Below are 26,238 nucleotides of genomic sequence, written 5' to 3'. Positions count from 1 at the left end.
TCAGAAGCACATTTATAAAGCTACTGGTGGCTCTAGAAAAAAGCATAAAGGATTCAAAAGACTTCATGACTGCAGAATTTAGATCTAATCAGGACAAAATTAAAAATCAATTAAATGAGATGCAATCCAAACTGGAGGTCCTAACAACAACGGTTAATAAGGTAGAAGGAATAGTGAGTGACATAGAAGACAAGTTGATGGCAAGGGAAGGAAGCTGAGGAAAAAAGAGAAAAACAGTTATAAGACCATGAGGAAAGGCTAAGGGAAATAAATGACAGATTCAGAAGTAAAAATCTACATTTAATTGGGGTTCCAGAGGGTGCCAAGAGGGACAGAGGACCAGAAAGCATATTTGAACAAATCATAGCTAAGAACTTCTCTAATTTGGGGAGGGAAACAGGTATTCAGATCCAGGAGATAGAGAGGTCCCCCCTAAAATCAATAAAAACCGTTCAACACCTCAACATTTAATAGGGAAATTGTAAAATACAAAGATAAAGTGAAAATCCTTAAAGCAGCAAGACACAAGAGATCCCTAAGTTATATGGGGAGTACTATTAGATTAACAGCAGACCTCTCCACAGAGATCTGGCAGGCAAGAAAGGGCTGGCAGGATATATTCAGGGTCCTAAATGAGAAGAACATGCAGCCAAGAATACTTTATCCAGCAAGGCTCTCATTCAGAATAGAAGGAGAGATAAAGAGATTCCAAGATAGGCAGAAACTGAAAGAATATGTGACCACCAAACCAGCTCTGCAAGAAATATTAAGGGGGACTCTGTAAAAGAAAGAGGAAGTCCAAATAAATAATCCACACAAACAGGGACTGAATAGGTATTATGATGACACTAAATTCATATCTTTCAATAGTAACTCTGAATGTGAATAGGCTTAATAATCCCATCAAAAAACACAGGGTTTCAGACTGGATAAAAAAGCAAGACCCATCTATTTGCTGTGTACAAGAGACTCATTTGAGACCTAAGTACACCTACAACCCGAAAATACAAGGTTGGAGAACCATTTACCATTCAAATGGTCCTCAAAAGAAAGCAGGGGTAGCAATCCTCATATCAGATAAATTAAAGTTTATCCCAAAGACTGTAGTAAGAGATGAAGAGGGACACTATATTATACTTAAAGGATCTATCCAACAAGAGGACCTAACAATCATGAATATTTATGCCCCTAATGTGGGAGCTGCCAAGTATATCAATCAATTAATAGCCAAAGTAAAGACATACTTAGATAGTAATACAGTAATACTGGGAGACTTCAACATGGCACTTTCTGCAAATGACAGATATTCTAAGCACAGCATCTCCAAAGAAACAAGAGCTTTATTTTTTTTAAAGATTTTTTATTTATTTATTCATGAGGGACACACACACACAGGGGCGAGGGGTTGGGGCAGAGATAGAGGCAGAGGGAGAAGCAGGCTCCATGCAGGGAGCCCAACGTGGGACTTGATCCCAGGACTCCAGGATCACGCCCTGGGCCAAAGGCAGGCACTAAACAGCTGAGCCCCCCAGGCATCCCAAAACAAGAGCTTTAAATGATACACTGGAGCAGATGGATTTCACAGATTTTTATGGAACTTTACATCCAAATGAAACTGAATACACATTCTTCTCAAGTGCACATGCAACTTTCTCCAGTATAGACCACATACTGGGTCACAAATCAGGTCTCAACAGATACCAAAGATTGAGATTGTCCCCTGCATATTTTCAGACCATAATGCTTTGAAATTTGAACTCAATCACAAGAAGAAATTTGGAAGAAACTCAAACATGTGGAGGTTAAAGAGCATCCTGCTAAAAGATGAAAGGGTCAACCAGGAAATTAGAGAAGAATTAAAAAGATTCATGGAAACTAATGAGAATGAAGATGCAACCATTCAAAATCTTTGGGATACAGCAAAAGCAGTCCTGAGAGGGAAATACATCACAATAGAAGCATCCCTCAAAAAATTGGAAAAAACTCAAATACACAAACTAACCTTGCACCTAAAGGAACTGGAGAAAGAACAGCAAATAAAACCTACACCCAGCAGAAGAAGAGAGTTAAAGATTCGAGCAGAAATCAATGAAATAGATACCAGAAGAACTGTAGAACAGATAAAAAAAACCAGGGGGTGGTTCTTTGAAAGAATTAATGAGATAGATAAACTATTAGCCAGCCTTATGAAAAAGAAGAGAGAGAAGACTCAAATTAATAAAATCATGAATGAGAAAGGAGAGATCACCACCAATACCAAGGAAATACAAACTATTTTAAAAACATATCATGAGCAGCTATACGCCAATAATTTTTTTTAAAGATTTTATTTATTTATTCATGATAGTCACACAGAGAGAGACAGAGAGGCAGAGACACAGGCAGAGGGAGAAGCAAGCTTCATGCTGGGAGCCCGACGTGGGATTCGATCCCGGGTCTCCAGGATCGAGCCCCGGGCCAAAGGCAGGCGCCAAACCGCTGCGCCACCCAGGGATCCCTATACACCAATAAATTAAGCAATCTAGGAGAAATGGACGCATTTCTGGAACCCCACAAACTACCAAAACTGGAACAGGAAGAAATAGAAAACCTGAACAGGCCAATAACCAGGGAGGAAATTGAAGCAGTCATCCAAAACCTCCCAAGACACAAAAGTCCAGGGCCAGATGGCTTCCCAGGGGAATTCTACCAAATGTTTAAAGAATAAACAATACCTATTCTACTAAAGCTGTTCTGAAAGATAGAAAGGGACGGAATACTTCCAAACTCGTTCTATGAGGCCAGGATCACCTTAATTCCAAAACCAGACAAAGACCCCACCAAAAAGGAGAATTAAAACCAATATCCCTGATTAATATAGATGCAAAAATTCTCAACAAGATACTAGCCAATAGGATCCAACAGTACATTAGGAAGATTATTCACCATGACCAAGTGGGATTTATCCCTGGGATGCAAGGCTGGTTCAACACTCATAAAGCAATCAACATGATAGATCATATCCACAAGAGAAAAAACAAGAACCATATGATCCTCTCAATAGATGCAGAGAAAGCATTTAACAAAATACAGCATCCATTTCTGATCAAAACACTTCAGAGTGTAGAGATAGAGGGAACATTCCTCAGCATCTTAAAAGCCATCTACAAAAAGCCCACAACAAATATCATTCTCGATGGGGAAACAGTGGGAACCTTTCCCCTAAGATCAGGAACAAGACAGGGATGTCCACTCTCACCACTGCCATTCAACATAGTACTGGAAGTCCTAGCCTCAGCAATCAGACAACAAAAAGAAATAAAAGGCATTCAGATTGGCAAAGAAGAAGTCAAACTCTCCCTCTTCATAGATGACATGATACTGTACAAAGAAAACTCAAAAGACTCCACCCCAAGATTGCTAGAACTCTTACAGCAATTCGGCAAGAATTGGCAGGATACAAAATCAATGCCCAGAAATCAGTGGCATTTCTATACACTAACAATGAAACTGAAGAAAGAGAAATTAAGGAATCAGTCCCATTTACATTTGCACCCTAAAGCATAAGATACCTAGGAATAAACCTAACCAAAGAGGTAAAGGATCTATACCCTAAAAACTACAGAACACTTCTGAAAGAAATTGAGGAAGACACAAAGAGATGGAAAAATATTCCATGCTCATGGATTGGCAGAATTAATATTGTGAAAATGTCAATGTTACCCAGGGCAATTTACACGTTTAATGCAATCCCTATCAAAATACTATGGACTCTCTTCTGAGAGTTGGAACAAATCATCTTAAGATTTGTGTGGAATCAGAAAAGACCCTGAATAGGCAGGGGAATATTGAAAAAGAAAACCGTAGCTGGGGGCATCACAACACCAGATTTCAGGTTGTCCTACAAAGCTGTGGTCATCAAGACAGTGTGGTACTGGCACAAAAACAGACACATAGATCAATGGAACAGAATAGAGAATCCAGAAATGGGTCCTCTACTCTATGGTCAACTAATATTTGACAAAGCAGGAAAAACTATCCACTGCAAAAAGGACAGTCTCTTCAATAAATGGTGCTGGGAAAATTGGACAGCCACATGCAGAAGAATAAAACTAGACCATCCTCTTACACCACACACAAAGATAAACTCAAAATGGATGAAAGATCTACATGTGAGACAAGAATCCATCAAAATCCTAGAGGAGAACACAGGCAACACCCTTTTTGAACTCGGCCATAGTAACTTCTTACAAGATACATCCACGAAGGCAAAAGAAAGAGAAGCAAAAATGAACTATTGGGACTTCATCAAGATAAGAAGCTTTTGCACAGCAAAGGATACAGTCAACAAAACTCAAAGACAACCTACAGAATGGGAGAAGATATTTGCAAATGACGTATCAGATAAAAGGCTAGTTTCCAAGATCTATAAAGAACTTATTCAACTCAACGGCAAAGAAACAAACAATCCAATCATGAAATGGGCAAAAGACATAAACAGAAATTTCACAGAGGAAGACACAGACATGACCAACAAGCATGTGAAAAAATGCTCCGCATCACTTGCCATCAGGGAAATACACATCAAAACCACAATGAGATACCACCTCACACCAGTGAGAATGGGGAAAATTAACAAGACAGAAAACAATGAATTTTGGAGAGGATGTGGAGAAAGGGGAACCCTCTTGCACCATTAGTGGGAATGTGAACTGGTCCAGCCACTCTTGAAAACTGTGTGGAGGTTCCTCAAAGAGTTAAAAATGGAACTGCCCTATGACCCAGCAATTGCACTGCTGGGGATTTACCCCAAAGATACAGATGCAGTGAAATGCCAGGACACCTGCACCCCGATGTTTCTAGCAGCAATGTTCACAACAGCCAAACTGTGGAAGGAGCCTTGGTGTCCATCGAAAGATGAAGGGATAAAGAAGATGTGGTCTATGTATACAATGGAATATTCCTCAGCCATTAGTAGTGACAAATACCCACCATTTGTTTCGACGTGGATGGAACTGGAGGGTATTATGCTGAGTGAAGTATGATACTTCAATTGGAGTATTGGAATAATACTCAATTGGAGAAGGACAAACAGTGTACATTCTCATTCATATGGGGAATATAAAAAATAGTGAAAGGAAATAAAGGGGAAAGGAGAGAAAATGAGTAGGAAATATCAGTGAGGGAGATAGGACATGAGAGACTCCTAAGTCTGAGAAATGAACAAGGAGTAGTGGAAAGGGAGGTGGGTGGGGGGGTGGGACTGGGTAATGGGCACTGTGTGGGGGCACTTGATGGGATGAGCACTGGATGTTATGCTATATGTTGGCAAATCGAACTCCAATAAAAAAAATTCAACTTTGCCACTTATTCCCTAGATGTGTTATTTTACCTTTTCAACTCAGAGTTTCAATATTCTACAATAGACAGTGGTATTATTTCACAGAGGTTCAACACATATTAAAGCAAATAAAATGTTAAGAAACATTTTACAATGGCATGCCCTGTAAATTATGACTGTTTCCTTTTTTTGGTCTCTCATCCATAATGCACGGGGTTTTCATTAAGTTACAACATTTTTGAGTGTTGCAAGATGAGTAGGAGTTAGGGGAAATTTGGGGAAGGTAGGAGATCCAGTCGAAGAGGGTTATATACTCAAAGCATGAAGACATCATCGTACAGGGTGGAGTCCTGGGGAAAGTGGAGTCATAAAGATGTGAAGCAGATGGAGGGTGGAGCCTGGCATGCTTGGTCCAAGAGGGAAGGGTAGGTAAGGTTGGGAATCTTCTGCACTCAAGAGAGGGGAGTGGTGTCCAATGTCGATTTATTTCAAAGTGACGTTTGGAATTAGCCACTAACACGTCATTGGTGGCCTTCACGAGAACTGCTTTGGAAGTTTTTTTTTTTTAATTTTTATTTATTTATGATAGTCACACACACACACACAGAGAGAGAGAGAGAGAGAGAGAGAGAGGGGCAGAGACACAGGCAGAGGGAGAAGCAGGCTCCATGCACCGGGAGCCCGACGCGGGATTCGATCCCGGGTCTCCAGGATCGCGGCTGGGCCAAAGGCAGGCGCCAAACCGCTGCGCCACCCAGGGATCCCGCTTTGGAGGTATTTTGATGTGGGAAGGGTCACTACAATAAATTCAGGATTGAGAGAGGTAAGAAATTTTTTCTTTCAGAAGCTGGATGGTGAAGGGAGGAAAAAGAGATACTAGGTAGGGATGGTAGAGAGAAAACTGAGGACTTTTTTTTCCCCTTTTTTTTTTTTTAATTTTTTTAAATTTATTTATGATAGTCACACAGAGAGAGAGAGAGGCAGAGACACAGGCAGAGGGAGAAGCAGGCTCCATGCACCGGGAGCCCGACGTGGGATTCGATCCCGGGTCTCCAGGATCGTGCCCTGGGCCAAAGGCAGGGGAAACCGCTGCGCCACCCAGGGATCCCCTTTTTTTCCCCTTTTAAGATGGATGTGGCTTGGATCCCTGGGTGGCGCAGCGGTTTGGCGCCTGCCTTTGGCCCAGGGCGCGATCCTGGAGACCCGGGATCGAATCCCACGTCGGGCTCCCGGTGCAAGGAGCCTGCTTCTCCCTCTGCCTGTGTCTCTGCCTCTCTCTCTCTCTCTCTCTGTCTCTCTGAGTGACTATCATTAAAAAAAAAAAAAAAAAGGAATAACACCATGAGGATGAGCAAAGTAGGAAAAGAGGGAGACATTGAACTGGTCCAGCTGTATAACAGTTCTAGTTTATGTGTCCAGAGTAGATAAACCTCCATGTTTATCCTACAGGGAGCTCTGGTACTGAAATGGCCCTTCAGAGTAGTCCTGCCTTGAGCAAGGTGGCTGAGCTTTTCTATCCCTATGTTAATCAATCACTGGATTCAGGCCATTCCCAGGTAGAGGCCTTTTTGGATGGAGGAGTTTCCTAGAGAGGGATTCATTTGAGAGCCATCAGCTGCCAACACTCCTGGCAGCTGGAACAAAGAGTAGTTCAGCCTTGTAAAGGGGGTTGGATTGTAGATCACAGCCTCCACTACACCCTTTGTTTTCTCTGTAAGCTAGTTGGTTGTGGGAGTAATGAGGAAGACAGTGGGCCTCTGGGACTAATTTAAGTCGTGAAGATTAGAACAAGTTTTGTTTTGAATAAGAAAACCTTCCAAAGACCAAAAGAAGGGTGGCATGGGTTTAAGGTTGTTATGAACGCAAACTTGGAGACCAAGTGTTGTAACGACCTCAGTTTCAAGGTTGTATGAGTTCACCAACAGCTCGGCATCTCACATGTAGTTGTAATGAAAAGTCTAGAGGTGGGTTCATTTAATGTCAGGAGCTCCAAGACAGTGAGTATATTTGCAGAGGAACTTTAAGAGATGACTTACAAGACCCAGCTGAAACCAAGAGGGAGATGGTAGCTGGTGGCATCGTAATACATTCCCAGACTGTTGGGACTTTCAGTTTTGGTCCAAGTCCTCTTTTCTCTCTACACTTTCCCTAGGTGATTTTATTTTATTTTTATTTATTTTATTTTATTTATTTATTTATTTATTTATTTATTTATTTATGAGAGAGAGAGAGAGAGAGAGAGAGAGGCAGAGACACAGGCAGAGGGAGAAGCAGGCTCCATGCCGGGAGCCCAAAATGGGACTCGATCCCGGGACTCCAGGACCACGCCCTGGGCCCAAGGCAGGCGCCAAACCGCTGAGCCACCCTGGGCTCCCCTCCCTAGGTGATTTTAAATAGCATCTATTTAAATATATTTCATTATTAAATTTGACCTCCAAATTTATATCTTGTGATTGAAGAATATCTCAAAATAATTCTTCTTGTACAGGACTTCTGATATAAAATCTCTCAGCATTCAACCAAAATGTATTTATTCTACTTACATTCTTAACAGATATTTTTTTGCCAGATATGGAATTCTAGATTGGCAGTCATTTTCTCTCAGCATATTGAAGAAATTATTCCATGTCTTCTACCTACCCTTGTCTTCTGCTTGCTCTTTTTGAAGTAGTTTTTCCTATTTTTCTTCTTACTTAAAACATCTTTGGTTTCTCGATTTGGTACTTTCCAAATCAGCCACACCACTTTTTATAATTTCCAGTTCTTGCCTGAAACTTTCAAACTTGTCCTTTTTCTCTTTGAGTGTTGGAATAAAATGTCTAAGGTAGGACCGTGCCAGTGAAGGGTACCCCCATCTGGACTACAAGAGTGGGCAGCTGAAGGAGGATGGTGGTGGGGGACTTTTGACTTGGATGTGTAGCCCACATGAACACTGAAGCAAGTGAAGACAATGATAAGGACAGTTGGTGGGAGTGAGGGAAGGAGAGAAAGGCAATGGTGCAGAGGTAGTCTTCAACCAAGGATGAAATGTGAAGAGAAGAGGAAGGGAGAAGACAGGGTGATGGCAGCCAATGAGTGAGATATGCTACAAAGAAGAAGGAACCATGGCCACGGCAAGCAGAGGGAAAGCCAATCTCTTGTCTGTCTCTGAGGTCAGGAGAGGAGTATCTCTCTGTGGGCTTGAGAGTATCCGGGAGGAAGTGGGTTTCTCAGCACAGTGTCATATTTCGGTGTAGGCCAGAGAGCTTCTTTGTTCTGTGAAGAGGCCAAGGACACAGTCGAAAGCACCTATCATAAGAAAGATACTCCAGACAAAGGATGCTCCAGTGGCAAAGATAGGAAAGAAGGGATGTGGTAGGCAGTGTGGCAGTGAGGAGGAGGGGCAGAGCAATATGGTCAGAGGAATTTGACCAGTACAGAGCCAGGGAGCAAGTTTATACCACAGACAGAGACCAAGAGCGCAAACAATGTGAGGTGTCATGGGGCTATTGGCCTTGACACTCCAAAGCTGGGTGGTTCTGGATTGCTATGAAACCAAAGCAAAGTTATCCTGAGCAAATGGGCTGTGAGTCCCTTGGCTCCAAATGCATTGACTTCACACTGGCACTGCCCCAGTCCCAGGTGAGTGACGGAGAAGATGCACTCCTTTCAGACTCTCAGCTCATTTTGAAAGCAGCAGCTGCAGCAGCCCCAGAGGCCTTCTGGAGATGAGATGTGACTCCAGGGGAGTCTCTCCTTGTGTGGGAAACAACTCTGAGGGACCCTGGCTATTAATGAGTTGGCAAATTCATCTTCTGCAATAAAATAGAAGATTAAATCCATGTCAGAGGGTGGTTGGGACCAAAAATTGAAATAACGTATATGAATGCACTTTAAAGATCGCATTACCAAAGTGACCAGAATGTTACCTTCTAATTTAGAAATTATGTGGTTCAACTGACAGAGTTTTGTATTAGTTTGAGGACAAAAGAGCCTTAGAAATACTGAATTCTTTCTATAATGTCATTTTAAAATTAGAATTTTTATTGAGAAAATATATACATAGATGGTTGGAAATACAAAGAAATACAAAAAGAATAAGAAGATAAATCCTGGGCGCCTGGGTGGCTCAGAGGTTGAGCGTCTGCTTTTGGCCCAGGGCATGATCCTGGGATCCTAGGATCAAGTCCCACCTCAAGCTCCCCGCAGGAAACCTGCTTCTCTCTGCCTATGTCTCTGCCTCTCTCTCTGTCTCTCTCATGAATAAATAAATAAAATCTTTTAAAAAAGAAGGTAAATCATCTGTCTCTTCAGAATGCTCATCTCCTAGGGTTCATTCCCAAAGCAGCTTCTTTCAGAGTTTTTCTTATTCAGTCTTCCAAAAATGTCTTAAAATTACATTTAGTCATCTTTAAGAAATGCATTTGGGAGCACTCTTTAGAGGATTTCACACTTCTCATTTTACAATCAATCTTGGTAATTATTCCATATTAGGACATATTGATCTTATTTATTCTTCTTCACAGATACACTCTATTTCATTGTGGGAATATACTGGGATTCTAAGTCCTCTGTTGATGGACTAGTTGTTTCTAGTCTCCACGGCCACAAAATCAGCATCAATAACATTTTACTTAGGCCTGAGTATGTGCAGAAATCCCATCGGTGCCCTTAGACCAGCAAGCTCGCAGCATGTGAGCAAGTTATTTTGATAAGGACCCATTGACCTGCAATGAGATCAGCTGGTCTCTGTATATTCTTTTAATTGTATATTATCAAGATTTTGTTGAGTGAACAATAGAAAAATTGCAACATCTTTTTTTAAAAAAGATTTTATTTATTTATTCATGAGACACACACACACACACAGACAGAGGCAGAGACACAGGCAGAGGGAGAAGCAGGCTCCATGCAGCGTGCCCGACATGAAACTCGATCCCAGGTCTCCAGGATCAAACCCCGGGCAGCAGGAGGCGCTAAACCACTGTGCCACCAGGGCTGCCCGCAACATCTTTTTTAAAAAAAAGATTTTGTTTATTTATTTGAAAGAGAGAGAGTGTGAGTGAGGGGAGGGGCGGAGGAAGAGGGAGAGAGAGAATCTCAAGCAAACTCCTCACTTAGCCTGGAGCCCAACATGGGTCTTGAATTTAAGATCATGACCTGAGCCAAAATCAAAAGCCAGCTGCTCAACCAACTGAACTACCCAGGAGCTCCTAAACAGCAATAATTTGCCATTATTTAATGATGAGGGATGTTTAGCTTCCTTTCAACTATTTAAGTGCAATTTGCATTTCCATTAATGTACACAGCCCATTAATGTATTTTTCCTCACTTTTTCCCACTGTGTTTTTGTTTGATTTGTTGATTTGCAAGGGGTTTTTATATATTAAGAATTTCCCCCCATCGGGCAGTCTGGGTGGCTCAGGGTTTAGCACTGCCTTCAGCCTAGGGTGTGATCCTGGAGATCTGGGATCGAGTCCCACATCAGGCTCCCTGCATGGAGCCTGCTTCTCCTTCTGCCTGTGTCTCTGCCTCTCTCTCTCTGTCTCTCTCTCTGTCTCTCATGAATAAATAAATAAAATCTTAAAAAAAAATTTCCCCCATCTTTCTGCCTTTTGATTTTGATTGATGTTTTTGTTGCCACATTTATCAGTCTTTTTCTTTATGAGTGCTAGTGTCTGTTTCTTGCTTAAGAAATCTTCTCTAACAAAAGATTATATGTCTAATCTTCCTGTTTTTTTCTAATATATTTACATATAAAAAGTCAATTTGAGTCATTGATTCCTGGGATTTATTTGAATGTAGGGATGAGGTAAGAACTGAGCTTTGATTCTGCTATGATTGGAGGCACTTGTCCCCTTCTCACTTATTTAATAATCTATTTTTGTCCAGTGACTTAAAATTCTGCAATTAGAATGTGTTAAAATCCTTTATGTATTTAATTTTGGACTCTCTTTATAATTATCGATTTGTCTATTCCTACCTCTAGAACAAAACTTTTAATTACCAGAGCCTTAGCATATATTTTAATATCTAATAGACCTTGACCTCATTACTACTACTCTTCCTCCAGAATTTTCCTGCCTATACACAATAGCAATATTTCCAGATGAACTTTAGGAATAGGTCACATAGTTCCAGGAAATGTTAATACATGGGATGGAAGCTGATATTTTTTATGACATTCAAGTTCATAATATAACTTCTATGTATTTAGGTCCTTTATATTCCTCAGAAATTTTAAAATTTCCTCATATAGCCCTTTACATTTTTCTTTTGTTTATTCACTGACATTTTTGTTGTAATTGCTTTTCCAATTCTAAATCAGATATTCTTTAACAGCTGTATTTTATAAATACCTGCTATATGTGTTTAAGAAATGCTCTTTGGGGACACCAGGGTGGCTCAATTGATTAAGTGGCTCACTCTTGATTTCAGCTCAGATCATGATCTGAGGGTCATGGGATTTAGCCTTTTGTCAGGTTCTGTGCTCAGTGTGGAGTTGGCTTGAGATTCTTTCTCTTCCTCTCTGGCCCTCTCCTTGCTCATACTCTCTCTCTTCCTCTCTCTCCCTCTATAAATAAATAAATAAATAAATAAATAAATAAATAAATAAATAAATTTAAAAAATCTTTTAAAAAGGAATGCTCTTTGAATGTTTTCCAATCTGCCATTTTCCTGAATGATTTTATTTTAATGTTATTGAATTTTATTTGAATGTTCATTGAATTGTTTATTTTGAATGATTAGATTTGAATGATCTTCTTGGGTGGAGGTTCTTTCTAAAGTCCTAAATAGTGTTTATTTGTTCTACCAGCATCATCATCAGTAATTAGCAAGACCAGAACAGAATTAATAGAAATAATAGTCAACTTTTCAGGACTTACATTAACCCTATTCTGAATGAATGACTACACTGAGAGGCAAGTCCTAATTGATAACATGGAAAAACAATATATTTATTAATTTACTCAACAAAACATTTATGGACTGTCTACTCTTTACTAGACATCTGGCTGTAGCCCAACATACACAGTTAGTCAAGATACAGGAAGAGAAAGGGAAAGATAAACCTTGACAGAGTGGGTCAATCACCTTATATGCATCTCACATAATTATCCCAAAGCAATTTATTGAGTGTATATATTTTTTTAATATGTTATTTATTTTATTCATGAGAGACAGAGAGAGGCAGAGACATAGACAGAGGGAGAAGAAGGCTCCTGCAGGGACACTGATGTGGGACTCAATTCAAGGATCCCAGGATCATGACCTGAGCCAAAGGTAGATGCTCAGTCGCTGAGCCACCCAGGTGCCCTATTGGGTATATATTGTTAATCCTGTTTTTGTAAATATGAAATTGACACTCAGAGAGACTAATTACCTTGCTCATAGTACTGTGACAGATTTGAAGTTGAAATCCAGACCTGTGTATTTCCCCAGTCCTCTTTTTCTTCTACCCCTCCCTATACTTTGTCATTCAGGAAAAGCCTTAGACTTGCATTCTTAGATGGTGCCCTGAGATAGCACTGTTCTTGAAGAATACAGCAATGCCCCTTCCTTACCAATGACCCAGAATCATCACAATTGGATGAGGCCTAATCCTAGAACCCTAGTTTTTTCCTGAAGCCAGAGTTCAAAGAATGATGCTTTCTCCAGTCAGCACAGAACAGGCCTAGTCACCCTGGGAAAACTTGAACTCTTCTGTGGGCTTGTGGTAGAAATGATCTTGCCATGTTGTAGTGAGACCCAGCAATAGGTCACACATGTCAAGGCTTCTTTACAGCTGAGCTCTTTGACCAGGAGGTTCTCAGTATCCTGGCCAAGCTTCAGTGGGTGAGGTCATAAGTAGACACATCATCTCCTCAAGCCTGACTTCTCATTTTATAGACAACTGAGGCCACGTGGGGCCATCCACACATGCATAATCCCAGAAATATTCCTCCTTTCTTCTGGAAAAAAGTTGACATACCACTCTTCTGCCTTTCTATGGCTTTGGTCACTCTGCTACTGACATTCTTATTTTCCAGACTTTAACACAAATTCTTTAATATGATTTCAGCCCTCCTGTGCAGTTTCTATGCTTTCCAGCAGAAAAACTCACATTCAATTACATATACTCTTTAAATAATTATAATAAACCTTTTCTTATATACATTGATTCTTTTTAAACTAGAGGTAATGAATAATACATTTCAAAAGGCCTAGTTTGGCAAGAAAAATTAATACTATAGATTTAATACAACTTAACACTTTGAGTTACCTCTTTCCTTTGCTTGTATTGTTTCCTGTATGTATATAGCCTCACATAGTCTCATTTATCATGGTTACTGCTCCTCTGGGGAGCTCCTATTTCCTGCCGCCTTAACCTCTTTCTTGTACAAAAACATTGAAACAGGGACCTGAACCCCCACATTGAACAACTCATCGAAAGAAGAGCAATCAATCACATGTGTAAATAATCTATTGGTAATCAAGGTTGTTTATACAAGGGAATCTCAGTGAGGGAAAGGATAAAAGATTTGCATAAAATATCACAATAAGACATTCACCCTATCTCTATGCAAGTGATGACTGGAATTCTTGGAAGTGCTTTCTGGCTGTGGAGCAAATCCAGGTGGTAGTAACTGCTTCACCATGTGGCACTGGGGGCAAAGTCTTGGGGACCAGCATGAATTAATCACAGGCTTTTAGGATGTCATCACGTTCCTTGGGTCTGGCTTTGGCGAATTCCAAAGCAAACACTGGGAGAGAAAAACCCTTTTGGTTTCAGTGTTTTCTTTTTTAAATGCCTGCATTGCAATTGTAGGTTCCCTTTGATGTCAGGAGTCTAGAGTCTTTGTACAACAGGAATCCACTGCACCTGGCAGATGCGTTCAGTGTCTTATAAGACTGTATAAAAGGGGTACTGAGCAACAAACCTGTCTGAGATAAAGTCTCAACCAGTGAGGCAGCCAGCAAATGGGTAGGACCTCCACTGTTGAGAAGCTGGCCAAAATTCCTCCTGTGAAGGCATTTTGCTTGAAATATTCCCTAACTAGAGGTCCATTTACTGTTCTTCAGTCAGCCTTTAAAAGAGACATACTTCCTACCTCAGACCAACATGGTAATGGTCTGACATTAAGATCCCGACTTGCTGAGTGAACTTGGGTTTGCAAATTAAATTGTTGCTCTTCAATACATACCAGGAAGATATGCTCAGGGAGACTAGTCTGTTGACAAGCCAAGCAGAAGGCAGACTTCGATAATTTACCCCAATGAAAGCATTTAATAGAACCTAACAGAACTTGTATTACCTTAAAATTGTAAAGAATAGATATGGTGAAGTATATTTAAAAATTACTTCTGACTTTATTGAGCACTAGAGTCTTATTTCCCTGAGACCTGTGTGTTTAGTTTTAATCATTTTGTTGACATGTAACATACTTCTTTCAATAAAATCTTTGATGCAGTTTACAAAAGCATATACCATGTAAAAGATAAAATACATGCAATAGGACGTGTCCACGTTCTGAATGAAATGTGGCATAGATATACAATGGAACATTACTTGGCCATAGAAAAGAATGAAATCTTGCTGTTTGCAACAACTTAGATGGAGCTAGAGACTATAATGTTAAGTGAAATAAGTCAGTCAGGGAAAGACAAATACCATATGATTTCACTCATATGTGGAATTTAAGAAACAAAACAAATGAACAGAGGGGAAAAGAGAGAGAGAAGCAAACAAAGAAACAGACTCTTAACTCTGGAAAATGAACTGGTGGTTGCCGGAGGGGAGGAAGGGAGGAGGAAGAGTTAAATGGAGGATGGAGATTAAGGAGGGCACTTGTGATGAGCACTGGGTGTTGTATGTAACTGATAAATTCTACACCTGAAACTAATATTACACTGTATGTTAGCTAACTGGAATTTAAATAAAAACTTGAAACTACAAAAAAAAAAAAAAAAAAAGGAACTTGCTATCTATGTCTAAGTAAATTTCTTTCTTCTTCCACTGGAATTCCCGGGAAATAAAGAAGGTGCAAAGCCTCTAGTACTAGAAACAAGGAGTTTGATCACTGGGCCCAGTCATTAAACTTTTATAAATGCATCATAGCTCATATTTAAAGCTCTGATACAACACATGACTGGAGAGGAAGGAGGAAGAAGACTATTCACAGTCCCTCCATCTGTATGGTTCTGCCACAGAGACCTGGTCCCCAGGGGTCAAGCAGAAAGCCTGGGCACCAACCCCAAGTGAGAGGAATTGCTTTCTGAGATGCTTAAGTCTTTCCTTACGCAACCACTCCCCTGCTCTGGCCACCCAGTTGGAACTTCCCACCTTGCCACACAATTAAGGATGCTGCTACTTGGGTGGAAATGTTTATCTGGTGATTCGCTGCATTTTGGGATTGAACTCAACAGTAGAGATAATGAAGACAAGGAGGAGCAGGAGAACGACTCTCTCTGGGGACTGCCTCTGTGCATGAGTTGTCTCCAGTAGAGATGAATAGGAGCACACTTTGCTTATATGTAGTGCACTGGGCAATCTTAGCAGAGGAGACCTCATCCCAGTTCAACAGAGATACACAAGTTAGATTCCTGATACATAGGAGATTTTTAGTCCAAAGTGGCACACAACAACCTAAATTCAGTTTAAAATCTTACAATTGAGAAAAAGGGGACTAAATACTCCTCCACCTGTTGGCAAAGAATCCTGAGTTCTTTTCCTGTTTGGTTATGATTCTAATGAAATAATGTGAAAACATTGGTATTAAAAGAGAGAAATGCTTTTCCTACATGAGTCATCTTTCACAACAGAAGAAAATGTATATATATTATCTCTACATATTCTTTTTAAAAAATTTTATTATTTATTTATTTGAGAGAGGGAGTGAAAGCTGGAGCAGATGGAGAGGAGAGAGGGAATCTTTTTTTTTTCTATTTTTTTAAAATTTTTTATTGGTGTTCAATTTACTAACATACAGAATAACCCCCAGTGCCCGTTACCCATTCACTCCCACCCCCCGCCCTCCTCCCCTTCTACCACCCCTAGTTCGTTTCCCAGAGTTAGAAGTCTTTACGTTCTGTCTCCCTTTCTGATATTTCCCACACATTTCTTCTCCCTCCCCTTATATTCCCTTTCACTATTATTTATATTCCCCAAATGAATGAGAACATATAATGTTTGTCCTTCTCCGACTGATGTGGTTTATGTATACAATGGAATATTACTCAGCTATTAGAAATGACAAATACCCACCATTTGCTTCAACGTGGATGGAACTGGAGGGTATTATGCTGAGTGAAGTAAGTCAGTCGGAGAGAGGGAATCTTAAGCAGACTCTGTGCTGAGTGCAGAGCCCGATGCAGGGGTCGATCCCACAACCCTGAGATCATGACTTGAGCTGAAATAAAGAGTCAGGTGCTTAACCAACTAAGCTATCCATGTACCCTTATACATTCTCTCTATATATTCTGATTACATGTATTCTATATAAACATTTATGCATTCTATAGCTGAATAAAATACATAAGAAATTATGAAGCATATGAGATAGAGATAAACATATGAAAGAGGTTAAGGTTAAGACTGAGATAAAAAATTGAACAAACATAAAAGAAATGTAGGGTTGCCAAAGACTCTTACAGAATTAGAATCTGAACTGTAAATAGTGAAGAAAAAAGTTGGCAAAAGGAAAAAAACCAATGACCCAGAAGCCAAACTATGTAGGCTTTCTAGGAAAAATGAATATACACAGTAGAATATAATGAGAGAAGATAATGGATACCAAAAAAGGAACATCCCATTTCTGACTCATCAGCATTCTGTGGAATAAAAACTAGGAAAAAAAGGGAGCAGAAAAAAAATCATCACTTGGAAGAAAATTTTCCCGAAGTTATAAAGAAAATATGGACTTTTCAAATACAATGGATCCTCTTGTGAGTAGAAATCTGCATGCATATGTATCCTGCCCAAATGTTTTAATTTCAACAACAAAGAATAATTATCCAAAATTGCCCTTGCAGGAGGAAAGGAGAATTGCAAAGGGAAATATTTGAAAAAAAATCTTCCAGAGATTTCAGAACATCTATTCTAACACTGAACATTTAAAGATGATGCAGGGATTCCTCTGGATTTTCTTGGGAAAGGATATAGAGATTCAAAATTTCTATATTCAGCCTGTAAGAAGGTATCAGAAAGGCTTGTATGGTTGTCCAAGACCCATGTGCCTTTCTTGGAAAACTTACTGGTAGAGTAAAAAATAGTTCAGAGGCAAATGTTTAGGAATGGTAAAAGATACACATAGATATAGATACTAAATAGTTTTATAAAGAGTCAAACTTGTTTGCAAAGTAAAAAAAATTAGAAGTTACATGACATTTCAGTAGTAAGTTAATAGAAAATAATCATACTGGCATAAGCAAATGGATCAAAGTGTGTAAAAATTCCTCATCTAACAAGGGAGTAAAAGATTATTACATTTTATTGAATTTGATGAGAGAAAACAAAAGATACATATTTGGAAAATCTTAAAGGAGACCAGAAGTAAATTTGGAATAGGATATATGCCTCCAAGTCACTGGGAGAAGATAACAAAGGAAATGTTCTTAGAAAAAAACACATAGGAGAGAGTAAAAGCATATCAAAAGAGAAAGCATAAGATAAGATGATAGAATTAAGAACAAAAATACAAATTATACATATATTAAATCACTGAGGTTAAGAAAAATAATTCAATTATGTCAACATAAAAGAAAACACTTAAAAAGATACAGAAACATCCCAAATGAAAGCTAGACACAGGTAACTTAATCCTTTTCCCTTGCAAAAAAATTAAGTAGTATGAAGAAAGTTATTGACAAAAGGTGCAATCAGCAATAGAGGAATGATAGGAAAAGACTTCTAGGTACTAAGTAAGACATCATGAAGGGTGCCTGGGAGGCTCAGTCAGTTAAGCATCTGCTTTAGGCTCAGGTCATGATCCCAGGGTCCTGGGATTGAGCCCCGTATCAGGCTCCTTGCTCAGAAGGGACTCTGCTTCTCCCTCTCCTTCTGCCCCTCCCCTCAGCTTATAGCTCTCTTGCTCTCTCTCTCTCTCTCAAATAAATAAATAAAATCTTATAAAGGATCTATTTCTAAAAAAAATGCATATGTATGTAAGACATCATGAAAAATAAGGCAAAATTTCCTAGAAAGCTTGTAGGAAAGGTGCAGATTTACATACATCCCTTTTTACAATGCAGCCAAATGAAAAAGACTTCAATATAGAGAAAGAATCCTGGTGTTGATGAAACAACCAGGTTGGGGGACAGAAGAATATTTGTAAAAAAAATAATAAGGTAATAGATCAAATTAGAGGAAGATGTTAAGGGAAGATGAAATCTCTCCTAATCCAGAGGAAGATTTAGCTCCAGGGAGTTATAAGAGATGGTTGGTACCCGTGCAAACATCCCTTAACCTAGAGAGGGGGCACTGGGTATGAGTGGCTTAGGGTTCATTTCCATGACATAAAGGAATCCAGGAAGGCAAAGCTGAAGAGTAAGTCTTGTGGTCTTTTAAATTTTCTCTGACTGAGAGGAGTGACTGGAAGAGCAGTGGAACAGAGCAGAAGAAAAGTGGGGACATGCCTTGGGAGTCAGCTTTGCACCTGCTGAGCCAAGTCTGACAAACAGAAATAAGTGAGTTCAGACCACCTCCTCACCCTCCCCCCCCCACCCAAGCAAGATGTTTGCACTTTGTATTAGCTGGCTTCTTGTCCAGATAATCTGCTTGTCCAAGAGGAGATGGCCAAAATTGGAAGGGAGAATTTCCCCCATGACACACACATGCAACTTGCCAGAAGAACCAACTGATGAAGCAGAGAATAGCGCATATTGAATGGGAAAAGCTCAGAGGTCATGTACAGAAAGCATCAGTGCTTAATTGCAGAGTCTCCAACCTTCAGGGTCTTCACCTATTCCTGCTGCCTCCTTCAGAGGCTCATCATGCCACTCCTACGAAAATTCCAGAAGGAACCACATAAAGCCACACTGCTTCTTGGTCCTTCCAAAGGGAATAATAGGCAGAAGCTAGGGAGAGGTGGAGTTCAGGTAAACAAAGAGAGAGTCTCCTATAATCCAGAATTTTCAAAGGTAGGTTCTCCTTTGGAGAAACTGAGGTCCCTATGGCCAGAGGTTTAGAAGCAGAGGCTAGACTACCATTTGATGGGGATTTCCATTGCTCCTGAGCTTACTTTTTGCTGTGACTCAGAAGAAGGGAGCACAGAAGGTGAATGTGGCAAAAAAGCACCCTAGGCACCTCTGCTTGCAGCTTGGACAGCTTCCCTTTTTCTGTTCCAGAGCCCTGCGATGCTGCTTCCGCCACGGGGTGTGAGGACACATGTTTTAGCCTTCCCCAGATGTTGTCAGGAGGAGCAAGACTGCACTGCCCACAGTGCATGGGTGGCCCCACCTCTCCTGGCTCTGGAAGTCTACTGTCCAAGGTAAATTAGTGTCTGCTGAACCTTAAATGGCAGGGCAGGACCCCGAAATGCCTTTGCCACCAACTTTCTCCATCAGCTTTTAGGGCTAATGGGAAAGTGACTGTTTATTTTCTTTTGTTTTTACATTTTTGAGTTAGCTTTACTGCTATGGAAAAGTAAGACAAATGGTCCCACAGTTATGGAGAGTGATGTGCAAAGACTGAAACGGGCCAAGTTTATGAACGGGAAATTGAAGCCAGCAGTGCTTCTCAGTGACCCAGATGCTCCCAGCCCACAAGGTCTCTCTGTATCTGAATCCCCTCAGTTTTCTCTTCTGCCCCATGAAAGCACATGTGAAGAGCAGAGCTCTGTTTTATCAAGAAACCATTCTTCCCTTGTTTGTTGATATTACATCATAACCATCATGGTGGCCATCTGCATAACCTTTTATATTTTATCACTCATCAGAGACAGGTCGGATCCTTTCTGCAGTACCTCCTCCTCCCTCTTCCTATTGCTGATTCTCTGGCAATGGCTTGCTTTGGCTGATTTTGTGCTGGTATGATGCCCTGGCTGGCACCTGTTCTGAATGGATGGTGCCCATGTCATTAGTGTCATTAGGTATTTTGAAGGCCTCTCCTGCCTGGCTCCAGCCCTCACTGCTTCTCCTCCTTTATACAACTGCTGTTCTTTACCTGCTGCCAATCACCGTGTCATGAAATCCTTATTACAGTTGAATTTGACAATACTCCATAGAATCCTGAGCCGGCTCATGACATTTCCCTGTTACCTTCCAAACCTTTTGCTCATTCACAGACTGGCTTCAACCTACCTTTTCTAGTCACAGTGTCTGTGATTTCTTAACTTGACCCATTGCTTTAGGCAAACTGGAGTATTCCAAGTTTGTCTGCTACCTATTACTTACCATTCTCAACCTAGTTACTGCCTTGAGGAGATCCTCCTGACTTCTGCACTAACCTGAATTCTGCAGGGGAAGGAAGAACATCTGATTCATTCCCAAATCCCCAACCCACTGTGGAAGCCCAAATACATTGGTTTTTCTTTTTGATCCTTCTCCCCACAATTTCCTCTGGCCACTTGCAAAGCCAATGGATCCCAAGTATGACCTTTAGCACAGATCTCTCCTAAACAGCAAACCTGCTGTCTTCCTAAGGCATCTCTTCTCCGATGGTCCACAGGAAACCAAGCTTAACATCTGCAGGATGTACACCAAGCATCTCCTTGTTCTGCCCCCACCTTGTGTGTTTTTTTTAAATAATAAATTTATTTTTTATTGGTGTTCAATTTGCCAACATACAGAATAACACCCAGTGCTCATCCGTCAAGTGCCCTCCTCAGTGCCTGTCACCAATTCACCCCCACCCCCCGCCTTCCTCCCCTTCCACCATCCTTAGTTCATTTCCCAGAGTTAGGAGTCTTCCATGTTCTGTATCACTTTCTGATATTTCCTACCCATTTGTTCTCCCTTCCCCTCTATTCCTTTGACTATTATTTATATTCCTCAAATGAATGAGACGATATAATGTTTGTCCTTCTCTGATTGACTTATTTCACTCAGCATAATACCCTCCAGTTCCATCCACGTCGAAACAAATGGTGGGTATTTGTCCTTTCTAATGGCTGAGGAATATTCCATTGTATACATAGACCACATCTTCTTTATCCATTCATCTTTCTATGGACACCGAGGCTCCTTCCAGTTTGGCTATTGTGGACATTGCTGCTAGAAACATCGGGGTGCAGGTGTCCCGGCGTTTCACTGCATCTGAATCTTTGGGGTAAATCCCCAACAGTGCAATTGCTGGGTCGTAGGGCAGGTCTATTTTTAACTCTTTGAGGAACCTCCACACAGTTTTCCAGAGGGGCTGCACCAGGTCACATTCCCACCAACCGTGCAAGAGGGTTCCCTTTTCTCCGCATCCTCTCCAACGTTTGTGGTTTCCTGCCTTGTTAATGTTCCCCATTCTCACTGGTGTGAGGTGGTATCTCATTGTGGTTTTGATGTGTATTTCCCTAATGGCAAGTGATCCAGAGCATTTTCTCATGTGCTTGTTGGCCACGTGTATGTCTTCCTCTGTGAGATTTCTGTTCATGTCTTTTGCCCATTTCATGATTGGATTGTTTGTTTCTTTGCTGTTGAGTTTAATAAGTTCTTTATACATCTTGGAAACTAGCCCTTCATCTGATATGTCATTTGCAAATATCTTCTCCCATTCTGTAGGTTGTCTTTGAGTTTTGTTGATTGTATCCTTTGCTGTGCAAAAGCTTCTTATCTTGATGAAGTCCCAATAGTTCATTTTTGCTTTTGTTTCTTTTGCCTTTGTGGATGTATCTTGCAAGAAGTTACTGTGGCCGAGTTCAAAAAGGGTGTTGCCTGTGTTCTCCTCTAGGATTTTGATGGAGATGGAGTACTTCCAAATTCGTTCTATGAGGCCAGCATCACCTTAATTCCAAAACCAGACAAAGACACCACCAAACGGAGAATTATAGACCAATATCCCTGATGAACATGGATGCAAAAATTCTCAACAAGATACTAGTGAATAGGATCCAACAGTACATTAAGAAAATTATTCACCATGACCAAGTAGGATTTATTCCCGGGACACAAGGCTGATTCAACACTCGTAAAACAATCAATGTGATTCATCATATCAGCAAGAGAAAAACCAAGAACCATATGATCCTCTCATTAGATGCAGAGAAAGCATTTGACAAAATACAGCAACCATTCCTGATCAAAATTCTTCAGAGTGTAGGGATAGAAGGAACATTCCTCAACATCTTAAAAGCCATCTACGAAAAGCCCACAGCAAATATCATTCTCAATGGGGAAGCACTGGGAGCCTTTCCCCTAAGATCAGGAACAAGACAGGGATGTCCACTCTCACCACTGCCATTCAACATAGTACTGGAAGTCCTAGCCTCAGCAATCAGACAACAAAAATACATTAAAGGCATTCGAATTGGCAAAGAAGAAGTCAAACTTCTCTCTCTTCGCCGATGACATGATACTCTACATAGAAAATCCAAAAGACTCCACCCCAAGATTGCTAGAACTCATACAGCAATTTGGTAGCGTGGCAGGATACAAAATCAATGCCCAGAAATCAATGGAATTTCTATACACTAACAATGAGACTGAAGAAAGAGAAATTAAGGAATCAGTCCCATTTACAATTGCACTCAAAAGCATAAGATACGTAGGAATAAACCTAACCAAAGAGGTAAAGGATCTATACCCTAAAAATTACAGAACACTTCCAAAAGAAATTGAGGAAGACACAAAGAGATGGAAAAATATTCCATGCTCATGGATTGGCAGAATTAATATTGTGAAAATGTCAATACTACCCAGGGCAATGTACACGTTTAACGCAATCCCTATCAAAATACCATGGACTTTCTTCAGAGAGTTAGAACAAATCATCTTAAGATTTGTGTGGAATCAGAAAAGACCCTGAATAGGCAGGGGAATATTGAAAAAGAAAACCATAGCTGGGGGCATCACAACACCAGATTTCAGGTTGTCCTACAAAGCTGTGGTCATCAAGACAGTGTGGTACTGGCACAAAAACAGACACATAGATCAATGGAACAGAATAGAGAATCCAGAAGTGGACCCTCAACTTTATGGTCAACTAATATTCGATTAAGGAGGAAAGACTATCCGCTGGAAGAAAGACAGTCTCTTCAGTAAATGGTGCTGGGAAAATTGGACATCCACATGCAGAAGAATGAAACTAGACCACTCTCTTGCACCATACACAAAGATAAACTCAAAATGGATGAAAGATCTAAATGTGAGACAAGATTCCTTGTGTGTGTCTTGATTCACTTACATTCCTCACCTAAGTGGAAGGCATTGAAGCCAACATCCACATCACCTTATCCACCCATTCTTTTTTCCCTTCACTCCCATTTTTCACCAGTCACCATATCCTAAGCATCTCCCATCTTGACAACCTTTGTATTTCCCACTCTTCCTCATCTCCAAATCACATAATCCAAGTGGTCTTTTAATTTACTAAAATTATTCCACTTCCTAAAATGCTTTGGAGAATTCTAGTGGCATATAACTGTTCTTCTCAAACTCAGTTTGAGCACCCCAGAGGACACTTCTTTGGGCTCCAGGGCACTTGAAGCCTCTTGAAGGATGTGTTACATTATTCTGGAGTATCAATTGTATTTGATGCTTAGAATTATTTTTAAATATTAGAACAGGTATCAATGCTTTATTGAGTAGAAGCTCAGACTGGAATATTTTAAGATATTTAAAATAAATTATATGCACAGAGTCCCTTTCAGCTATGATGTAAGGTGCTTAGAGTGTATGAGATCATTCTCCTTAACAGTTTGAAGACCGTCCTATCCAATGGAATACAGCTTTCCTGGTACATTCTACGATGCCCCTGGGATCTGGCCCTCTATATCTAATCCTATTTTTTATAGTCTTTTCAAAGCACATGCTCTGGTCACACTTCATCCTACTATGTTTTTGTTTTGTGTTTGCTCATTGAGTTTTCTCTGCCAAGATTGCTTTTACCCCATTCCGTTCTATGTGACAAATGCATATTTATTCTTCTAGCTCTAACTATACATTAACTCTTCTCTGAAACCTCTACTCTTTCCTCCCTGAATGGAGTAGAATGAGTCCCTCCCTCCCTAATGTCCCCAGTGGCTCCCTTTCCCCCAGCATCTTAATAAATTCATTTTGGTAAAGCTAACCAAAATGGCTTTGCTATCCCAAACATTGGCAAGGAATTCTTTCACAACTGTGCATGTTTCTCTGGATTGAAGAAAGCAACTTCCAGCTAAGACACTTCCGTGCTCAGACCTCAGTGGTAATTTAGGTGGCCTTGGCTCTCCTTGGGTTACAGCTAGGGGCTACTTTCTGAGTTAAACCTCAAGATGAGCATTTTCTAGTTGCATTCCCTGGGATAATCACCAGAGGGACCCTGCCCAGGGCCTCCTAGGGGGACCTGCTTTTGCCATCCATCTCCTTTGATGAACATTCAGACCTGCCACTGGGGGTTCTTCCCCTCCTATGCCTGTCTCACTTGTTTTGGCTGTTCTTTGCTCCTTGGATTTGAGAAAACTTTTTTTATTTTTATTTTTTAAGATTTTGTTTGTTCATGAAAGAGAGAGAGAGAGAGAGAGAGAGAGAGAGGCAGAGACACAGGCAGAGGGAGAAGCAGGCTCCATGCAGGGAGCCTGAAATGGAACTTGATCCCGGGTCTTCAGGATCAGGCCCTGGGCTAAAGGCAGTGCTAAACCGCTGAGCCATCAGGGCTGCCCAGATTTGAGAAAACTTCTTAACAAGACCTCTTTTATCTTCCTTGAGAAGATTGCATGCTTCCAAAGTTTGGGAATTTTCTAGTCCTAGAACCTAACACAGCCTTAGCTACATACAGTGGATGCTCCCTACATTCTAGTTGATTGGATGGATGAAGAGATCACTGTAGTGCAGATTTTTAAAGTCAGCCTCAGAGAACCTATCTTTCTTCAAGTTCCTTCTCAGGGAAGGAGGGAGCATCTCGAATCCACAGTGCTTTCCCTTCTTGCTACAGCTTTGCCTTTGGAGAAGGGACAGTACAAGCAACCATGAAAAGCACCAGGCTGAGAAGTCAGCTCTTGCTATCCTTGGCCCATGTGATGTGGAAATGCATATGATTCCTTTTACCTAAGAGACCAACACCTACCTAAAATCCAACAGGACATTTTCCCTTTCTTTCTGGTCACTCAGTGTACTTTCTTGAGAAAGACTTGTTCACTCAATTGCCCTGATCAACCAACACCATGACTACCCCAGTCTCCCAGACTCTAGACTTTTCTCTGTCATGTGGCTTCTAAGATTAATGCTTTGTTTATTCCAGGACCAGCAGCCCCCCTATGGTATCAGCATTATAAGCCTTCATGAAGTCCTTAAGTGACTCCAGTAGTAGAGTTTACACAGATAATCAGAGGTGATCAATTTTTTGCCGTGGGAAATGAAACAAATAATAAAGCATTAGTTATAGAGAATAGCTCATTCTTCCTGGGAGAGAGAGGAGTGTAATGAATATTTTCATCAAAGAGGTGGTATTCAGAGCTATGTGAATAGCAGGAGAAAGCAGAAAAGAAGATGAAGAATTCCTTCTAAATAGAAGGGGGAAGAGTACACAAAAGAACAAAAGTATCCCTGGCCTTTATTCAATCCCAAATTATAAACAGTGTAGGTTTGTTTATATGCATTAATTCTTTTTCTCTTTCCAGAGGTAATTTTATACCTTTATGTAAAACTATTTAAAAGCCTTTTATTTATTAGAATTAAAAAGTCTATAAGAAAAAGATTAAAACAGTAAGACCAGTGTTATCTCAGGTAATTCAAAAGATTTAAATCACTATCTGGAAAGCCCATCAGCAGACAGGTCTTCCTGTGGCTCCCTTCTCCTTCCTTCTGCCAACACAGCTTCTGCTATCATTCAGACC

At 40.5% G+C, this 26,238-nt stretch overlaps 1 long non-coding RNA gene across 2 annotated transcripts in view; it reads left to right on the top strand.

Moving 5' to 3' along the window:
- LOC112672577 (uncharacterized) overlaps nt 1-24,715 on the top strand; it is a 47,626-nt gene extending 22,911 nt beyond the window's left edge. Inside the window, exons 3-5 of one of the 2 annotated variants that reach the window (XR_007406949.1) lie at nt 18,864-18,964; nt 19,625-19,767; nt 22,158-24,715. This is a non-coding gene — a long non-coding RNA (uncharacterized LOC112672577). The remainder of the gene's footprint in view (nt 1-18,863; nt 18,965-19,624; nt 19,768-22,157) is intronic. The other variant, XR_004810238.2, reaches the window with a different exon arrangement.
- Nucleotides 24,716-26,238: the final 1,523 nt, after the last annotated feature.

This window comes from Canis lupus, chromosome 28 (genome assembly GCF_003254725.2).
Source record: "Canis lupus dingo isolate Sandy chromosome 28, ASM325472v2, whole genome shotgun sequence".
Lineage (NCBI taxonomy): Eukaryota > Metazoa > Chordata > Mammalia > Carnivora > Canidae > Canis > Canis lupus.
Note: the sequence above shows the minus strand (reverse complement) of the source record. Positions and strands in the feature narration are given on the sequence as shown.